This window comes from Tiliqua scincoides, chromosome 1, assembly GCF_035046505.1.
Source record: "Tiliqua scincoides isolate rTilSci1 chromosome 1, rTilSci1.hap2, whole genome shotgun sequence".
NCBI classification, from domain to species: Eukaryota; Metazoa; Chordata; class Lepidosauria; order Squamata; family Scincidae; genus Tiliqua; species Tiliqua scincoides.
Window position 1 is genome coordinate 241,583,451 of NC_089821.1, and position 8,309 is coordinate 241,591,759.

Sequence of the window (8,309 nt, forward strand, 5' to 3'; positions counted from 1 at the left end):
ATAATGTCCATTATGCTGGCAGTTCAGACTCTCTAGAGACAGAGGGCGTTCTGGAGTAGAAAGAAAAGTAGGGTTTTTAAACTCTCTAAGGTTGAGAGGCTAGCGCTTGCTAGGAAGCCTGAGAAGCAAGGTTTTTAAATTCTCTAAGGTTGAGAAGCTAGCGCTTGCTAGGAAACCCGAAAGATTCAAAATTGAGGAAAGCAAGTCTTTAAAATTGCTAGCGTGTGCTAGGAGCCTTGCATTAAAAATATGGAAAATTGTAATTTAAGGAGGGAATAATGCCGGAGCCCAAAGAATGGAAATTAAAATTTTCCAAGCCCACAGCCTCTCCTCCTCACACACACACACAAAGCAATGTGTGGTTCAGCAGTGGTGTTTGAAACTTTGCCAAATATGGACATGGGTGTGACAAGGGAAAGTAGTAAACCTTACTATCCTGTATCTGCATAGTAACAGGGAAAGTAGTCTGCACAGTAACAGGGAAAGTAGCAAACCTGTATCTGCATAGTAACGGGCGTAACCACGTTTATGTAACCCCGCCCAGAGTGTATATAAGCCAGCTAATGCCACTGTTCGGGGCCACACCCAGAGTTGCTTTGCAAGGTGTTGGTCCTCAGCACTGCAGTAAATGGTTTTAACCTCCTCCGGTCATCCATCTCATTCTTTAACTTACGCCGTCAGGTAACAAACCCTCCGTGCTGCCTGGCATGAACTTACCTGTACCAATACCCATCCTTCAGGATACTATACATTGTTACATGTTCAACCAGGCCAATTCCATATCCCTTCTCTCAGTGTTAATGCTACTGCTTTTTTCCTTGTTCAACATACTGTGGCTCAAAATAAGTGAGCACAGTCAGTCTATATCAGACTGGTTTGGAAGTTATTTTCCTTTTAATTTACAAGTATCTTCACTTCTGCATACTTAGGGAATCCTCCAACCACTCTTTTATTCTGTGGTAGTCCCATTTTGCTTACATTTTGATTGAGAACTTAAGTGCTTGAATGCCTAGTTGCAAGGCATTCAACACAAAAGGAGATCTGCAACAAAATGCTGCACCTCCAGACTAACTAATTTTCTCTCCCTCCTATTCTATTCTTTCCAACAGAGACTTTCCACATGGCATTGCTCCATGGTCGCTGAACATGCTCTTTTTTTAATTTTTTTAAAAAATGTTTAATGTAAATTTTTTTATTTTTACTTTTTCTTTAAATGTATAAATGTATGTACTTCTGCATACTTCACCTGTCTGCCAAGTATGCTGAAACTACTACGTTATTTGAAGGGGTCTTGTTTTGCTTGAAATCCGATAGGCACTCAACCAGCAGAGTTCACTATTAGCGTATCTGAATTGATAACACAATGCTATACAGTATTCAACATAATATCTTTGGTTAAAGACCAAGCACCCTGAATTTTCTAGAGGCAGTGGCTAGTGGTTCCTAGACAGAACAGCGTTCCTCCAGTGAGATGGGACACTGTTAATGTTTTGAGGACAAAAGCAAAAATGTTCATAACTTGAGAACCAAGCAAGTTGAAAAGCTAAAACAGTTTTTCCAGTTTCAGAGTGCATCATTACCTAAATGGGCTATCAGTTGGGAGACAGGATGGCATCCTCAAGTCAAAAGCTGGATTCCCACTCTTGTAATAATTTGTCAGCCCTATCTCTAGCATCTAGACCAGGGGTGTCCAAAGTTTTTGGCAGGCGGGCCACACCATCTCTCTGACACTGTGTCGGGGGGGGGGCAGGGAAAAAAAGAATTGATTTACATTTAAAATTTGCATAAATTTACAGAAGTTTACATAAATGAATATATTAAAATGAACTTATATGATGAATGAATGAAGGCCTTACAATAGCTCAAGACCTATAAAAGGCCTTGCACAAAGCAAGGCTGGCTGTTCCTTTGCTGCTGCTACTGCATCACAGACGTGAAACAGCAAGCAGTGGAGGGAGCTCTCATCCCACAGCTCATGTGAGAGGTCAAACAGTCGCCCTCATGCTGAGAGCAGTTGCGTACGACCAGTGCAGGCTCCAGCAAGTCTACGGAGGGCCAGAGGCTCACTGGAGACCGGGGGCACCCTGAGGGCCACACTGGGAGTCCTCGAGGGCTGCAAGTGGCCCCAGGGCTAGGGTTTGGGCATCCCTGATCTAGACTATAATAATCAAATCTGATAAATTTATAATACTTGGCCCCAAGAAGCAGATATTTTTCCCATGCTTCTAATGCTACAAAGAAAAATGGTCTACAGTATATTTGATAAAGCATCAATCAGTCATTTGAAGAGACAAATAGCATAGACCTTGCTTTAACATATTTATAATCCAATTCCATTTTTAATCAGGTTTTTTTTTAAGTGAAGCAAACTAGCTGAGATTAGGAAAAACAAAAAATCAAAGTCTATTTCTGTATAAACCTGTGCAGAAGAGGTGAAGTCAAGAACCTCATCTATGATTAATATCAATTTAAAATGAAATCTGAAATAAATATGTTACAGCAAGGTCCGTAATTATTGTCTCTTAAAATACAATTATGGAGTCTTTATCAAACCTATTTAATTAGAAAATGCTTTTCTATTCAGAAACAAAAATTGCTCAAATTTCCAAGCTCTGTTCCATAATGAAGCAACCAATATGCAAGCAACAGCCTTAACAGTTTAACCACCTGCCAATATTCCAATTGGGCTGAAGCTAAAACAGACAAAATTCTCAAGCCAAGAACTGTACTTTTCAATGATATGAGGTCTGAAAAATAAAGGCTGCAACCCATGCACTGTTGTGGAAGCAAGCCCCACTGAACTCAGTGAGATTCATGACCACATTAAAATGACTCAAGAGATCCTTCTAAAGTCAGTTTCAGGATGGAAGGGAGACTAAGCAACATGCCTTTGGTGTATTCCATCTTTTCCTTGCCTCCACCTAACCTAATTTCCCCCACTAGCCTAAAAAGAGAAAGAGAGCAAGCAAGCAGATTGAATCTACTGTCCAGGCACCAAGCTGAGAAACACTGAGCCCTGTGGCAGAGACAGAGACCGAGACACATGCCATCACAACTGCCTATTTACTCATCCCTTCTGTCTGGGTGGTGCAGCAGGGTCCAATCCCCAGCACTGAGGCATCCTAAGGAACAATCAGACATGCACATGGGTATAGGCAGCTGCTTGTGCAAGCAACAATAATCTCATTCTGTCACTCACCTACTTTCAGAAGCACTCCAGGGGAGGCTCTGCCTCACCTGCCTACCAGCCCCCCACACCCACTCCTGACCCAGAGTGAGAGGGAGGTGAGTGGTGGGAGCCCAGCTGCAGCCATCCCTTCAAAGTGAGTGACAGGAACTTCCTCAGCCCACCTGAGGCAGGAAGAGGCTGACCCCGTGGGGTGGGGAGTGCCACCTACTACCAAGGCTCAGGCCTGCAGCAGCAGCACCTCACCTACTTTTCTATCTAATGAGCACAGCAGTAGGGACTGGGTTCAAGCCTCCTTAGAGCACCACTAGAAGGCAGGGAAGCAAGTAAGGAGACACTACAGCTGTTCTGAACAGCTACAGCCTACACTCACTGGTCAGTTCACTCATTCTGACTAATCACTGCTCTCCACCATGCTGTACAAAAAAGGAGAGCAGATAAAGGAGGTGTCAACCCCTATAGGAACCACTACTGGTTCCCCTCTTCTCATTTCAGCACACTGGTTGCAAGAACAACCATTGCTGCTTCTGATCCCATGTCTACCACATCACTCTCTGGAAGACTCTATATCAGTGTTTCTCAACTAGTGGTACAGGTACCACCAGTAGTACTTGAGGAGATGACTGGTGGTATTCGTGGGACCCCTGCTGCCCGGTAGCAAGACCAGGAATGTAACACAGCAAATAGCAGTAGGAAGCTCATCTTGGTGGGCAGAGCTCCAAAGCATGCTTTTCTATGCCCCCAAAAGCCCTCCTGTCCACCCTGAGCCTCTTATTGGTGCTTGTCCTATCACGACTGGACTCTCAACCTGGACTTAACTGGTGATGACATCATCGCCAGTTACCTGGGGCAGTACTTTGAACAGGTAGACCATGTGAAGTGGTTCGGTGGAGGACAAACACTGAGAAACACTGCTCTGCTCGCTCTCAGGCAGTGCAGCAGGGAGGATTTGGCCCAGGTTTGGCCTTTGCAAGAGCAGCACCAGCGTGGGTCGTGGGTGCCTCCCGCGGCGGCGGCGCTTTTCAAAGGGTTCCAGTGGGGAGGCTCTGCCTCACCTGCCCCCCCACCACACACTCCTGCCCCAGAGCGAGAGAGGCAGGTGAGTGGTGGGAGCCCAGCTGCAGCCATCCCTTCAAACCGAGTGACACGAGCTTCCTCGGCCCACCTGAGGCAGGAAGAGGCTGACCCCGCTCAGGGGGCGCCACCCACCACCAAGGCCCAGGAGGCTCGGGCCTGCAGCAGCAACACCTCAGCAGGCACCCCAAGCGCGTCGACGCCCACCCTCCTCAGCCACGGGGGGAGGCCTCTGCTCCTGGCCCCTCCCCTTCTAACAGCACGCGGCCCTGCCCATAGACCGGCGCGAGGCAACGACCCTCCCCGCCCACCGTACTTACCGGCAGGAGAGCCAAGCGGAACCCCTCCCCCTCCACCGGCTACCGCGTCCGCGCACCGGTCTACGCGCTGACGTCACTTGGCAACGGCGTTCGGCCTGTTCTACGCGCTGACGTCCATAGCAACGCGAAGAGGGGGCGGACGTTAGCTGTGAGAGGGGGAGGGGAGGAAGTGAGGAGAGGGTGGAGCGTGAGCTGCTGGGGCGGAGCTGAGTCGTTGAAGGGGCCCAGCCAGGCATTGGCTGCGCCCCTTCACTTTGCTCTCCCTTCCCTCCCGCTTCCGCTTAGAGCCCCATCCTGTGCCTGTCTACTCAGAAGTAAGTCCCATTAGAATCAATGGGGCTTACTCCCAGGAAAGTGTGGCTAGGATTGCAGCCTCAGAGCCCCATCCTGTGGTCTACTGAGAAGTAAACCCATTACACCCAGGAAAGTGTGGGTAGGAGTGTTGCCTAAGCGCCCAAGCCTATGCCTGTCTACTCAGAAGTAAGTCCCATTAGAAATAATGGAGCTTACTCCCAGGAAAGGGTGGCTAGGATTACAGCCTGAGACCACAATCCTATCCACACTGACCTGGGAGTAAGCCCCATTGACTACACTGAAGTTTACTTCTGAGTAGACATGCCGAGGATTAGGCTCTTCACATCCTGACAACACAAAATAAGCCCGCAGGAAGCTCTACAAGCCTCCAGGCAGGCCTGAAACACTAGGCTGATATCCTGTACAGGTTTCAGCGAAAAAGAAGCGCCACTGGACACACTGGCACACTTCAGCCTTGAAAAGAGGCGTCTGAGAGGGGCATATGCAGGGGACGGATGGAGTGGATACAGGGATGTTCTTTTCCTTCTCACACAACACCGGAACCAGGGGACAGCCAATAAAATTGAGTGTTGGGAGAGTTAGGACAGACAGAAGAAACTACTTCTTTAACCACCATGTAATTCGTCTGTGGGACTCCTTGCTACAGGATGTGGTAATGACATCTGGCCTGGATGCCTTTAAAAGGGGATTGGACAGATTTCTGGAGAAAAAGTCCATCATGGGTGTGTATGCTGATGTGTGTATGAAAAGCCATGATGTGTATGTGCAACCTCCTGATTTTAGAAGTGGACTACCTCAGAATGCCAGATGCAGGAGAGGGCACCAGGATGTGGGTCTCTTGTTGTCTTGTGTGCTCCCTGAGGTATCCGGTGGGCCACTGTGAGGTACAGGAAGCTGGAGTGGATGGGCACTTGGCCTGATCCTGCATTGCTCTTATGTTCTTGTGTCTGGGACTTGCCTCTGAGGAAATGGGGGGGGGGGCAGGGGCCTCAGGAAAACAGGGAGGCAGACAGCTGGGGGGGGGGGAGAGAAGCCTGCCAGAAAGTTAACTCATGAAAGGGGCAGTGCATGGCAAGAGCAGTTATTAAGTGAGATCCGGCAGATGTGGAAAACATATGCAGGTTCATAAAGGCTATTTCTGTGCAAATGAGGATCAGATGGATAGAGAGAAATGAAACACAATTCATGGTTCAAAGAGAAGAACCTTCACTTATTATGTGCTTCTGTGCAGAGATTTCTTGAATAGGACAAGATGAAGTTGCTACCTGCATCTTCTTTCTTGAAAGAAATACTCCCCCCCCCCCGCCACACTTTAAAAAAATGAAATGCCCTTACCTCTTCTTTTAAATCCAATTTCCCTATAGATTTTCCTCCATTTACTTGTGTTACAATTCACCAGTGCCATCCCTTTCCGCCCTACTTTCCACTTCTTCTATCAGGCCATCTCTGCCTGGAGGGCAGGTATATAACAGGCAGAAATTTAGCAGATTAAGCTTTTCCTGGCATCTAAGTACAGTTGTTGGAAAAGTGCACTTCTATTTTTGCCTTCCTGCACATGTGCTCCAACTGAAAAAAGGTGGCAAGCTAAATGAATTCCTGTGAATCCTTTTCCTTATTTTTGTCATATTCATAATCTGACCATTAGGGCACAGAAAGATCTGGGAGCAAGGGAGAAAGTGAATATCCTTTCACTGCCTCTCTATATAGGAAAGGTTACACTTGTTGAATTTCTGCCATACAACTTTTGCCAAGAACCGGGGGGGGGGGGCTGTTGGGCCCTGGATACCTAAGCAGCTTCTGAGACTGAGCCATGGCTCAAATTAAACCTGATCTCTTTCCTCAGATTAATCTGTCTTCTGAAACTGAGGGAAGAAATCCATTCCTTTTGAAAAGTAATTTGCCAGCTGTGAATGCCTTCCCAATATTTTTAATAAATTGGCTTAGATTTATGACATGGAATTGGCCTCTACCTTGAATACAACTGCAACTATACTGTATATCTGAAGTTGATGTTGCAATGACAACTTATCTTTTTGGAGAACAAAAATGTACTTAAGCACACTCCCACATCTACTAGATGTGATTCATCCTGAGAAGTGCACATCAATGTTCTTTCATAGTTTCACAGTATTACTTGCACTGTACAAGTATTTGCACTTAAGTGCCCCTTAGGTTGCTATTACTAACTGTGCTAATCACACATCTAATGCTAAACAATTTTTTATCTAGTCCAGTACTATGAACCAATTATTCATAACAGTGCTATGGCCTACTTACTTGAGTTCATTTAAAAATGAATTAGTTCTAGACCTCACTTTTTCTTCTTCATTGTAGAATATTGGAGATATAACCCACACTCCCTGCAAAGAAATCACACCATGAATTTTTGCCCTGGGTCAATGAATTGAGGGCACATGTGTATTTTGGGGGAAATGAGAGCCCCTGCCTTTTCCATGACCCTAATTGTATTATATTACCAAACTGGGAAGCGTCAAGTTTAATCAGCTCATTTTGTACTGTACATATAAGAACTCTTCCAGCAGCAGGAACTTTTCCAAGTTCAAATATAGCACAAAGAGCAGCCTAAAGTGCATATGCAGACTCAATGTCAATGTCCACGGATGCTTACTTACTCCTCTGAAGTCAGGTATTCAAAATTTGAGTCGCCTCCAGGCTGATCACAGCACACCAGCCATATTTGGGGCCCACTAGATGCTGTTCCTGGACAGCTACATCACAAAACCTACCACGTCATTTATATTAGTTTCATTCCTCAGTCAATGGCTTTTATTGACTATCTGTCAGATGGCAAAGCTAAGACAATAATGGGGTAAATTGAATTCTTGAAACATATTGTTTGTTGCCTGAGTTGCCCCTATCTGTGCCATCACAGTTAATATACTGATATTTGCTTATACACTAAATGCAACTGGCAAAAGTCAGATCAAACTGACTAATGAAGTAACAAATCTAGGGAACTGTTGGAAATACTCCTTTTGGAAGGCTGGAGGGGCTAATTATAAAGTTACTGAATTCCTAGTGTGAAAATTACTGTAATAGGACTACAGTGACCATTGACTCTATCCTGGAAAGGGTGAGGGAGGCCTGGCTTACTTCAGCACCTGTGAAACTTACTGATGAGCTAGCAGCCCCACTGGAGGCCTGGTTTGGTTTTGTTTACCACCCTTTGGGATCCTGTTCTACCCCAAGGAGATTGCAAGTCTCCCTGACTTCCCTGTCCTATGAAATCAATTGCTATTGGCCAGGTGTCAAATGTGATTGCTAGAACCCTGACAGTTTTAGCAGAGGCTACTAATGCTGAAGAACCTGCAGCAATTGTCTCCAATCCTAATTGCAGGGGAACTTGCTGACTTACCTTCTTGTTACCTTGCACAGGAAAGGCACAGTCACAA

General features: G+C 46.0%; 1 protein-coding gene across 3 annotated transcripts in view; it reads right to left on the reverse strand.

Annotated features, from left to right (window-relative positions):
• Positions 1-4,660, reverse strand: part of BTBD9 (BTB domain containing 9) — a 207,661-nt gene extending 203,001 nt beyond the window's left edge. For 2 of the 3 annotated variants that reach the window (XM_066611621.1, XM_066611619.1), the window contains exon 1: positions 4,582-4,660. The gene's annotated coding sequence lies outside the window, so the exon portion shown is untranslated. Of the gene's footprint in view, positions 1-1,580; positions 1,695-4,581 lie in introns of those variants that run through there. The other variant, XM_066611620.1, reaches the window with a different exon arrangement.
• Between the last annotated feature and the right edge of the window lie 3,649 nt (positions 4,661-8,309).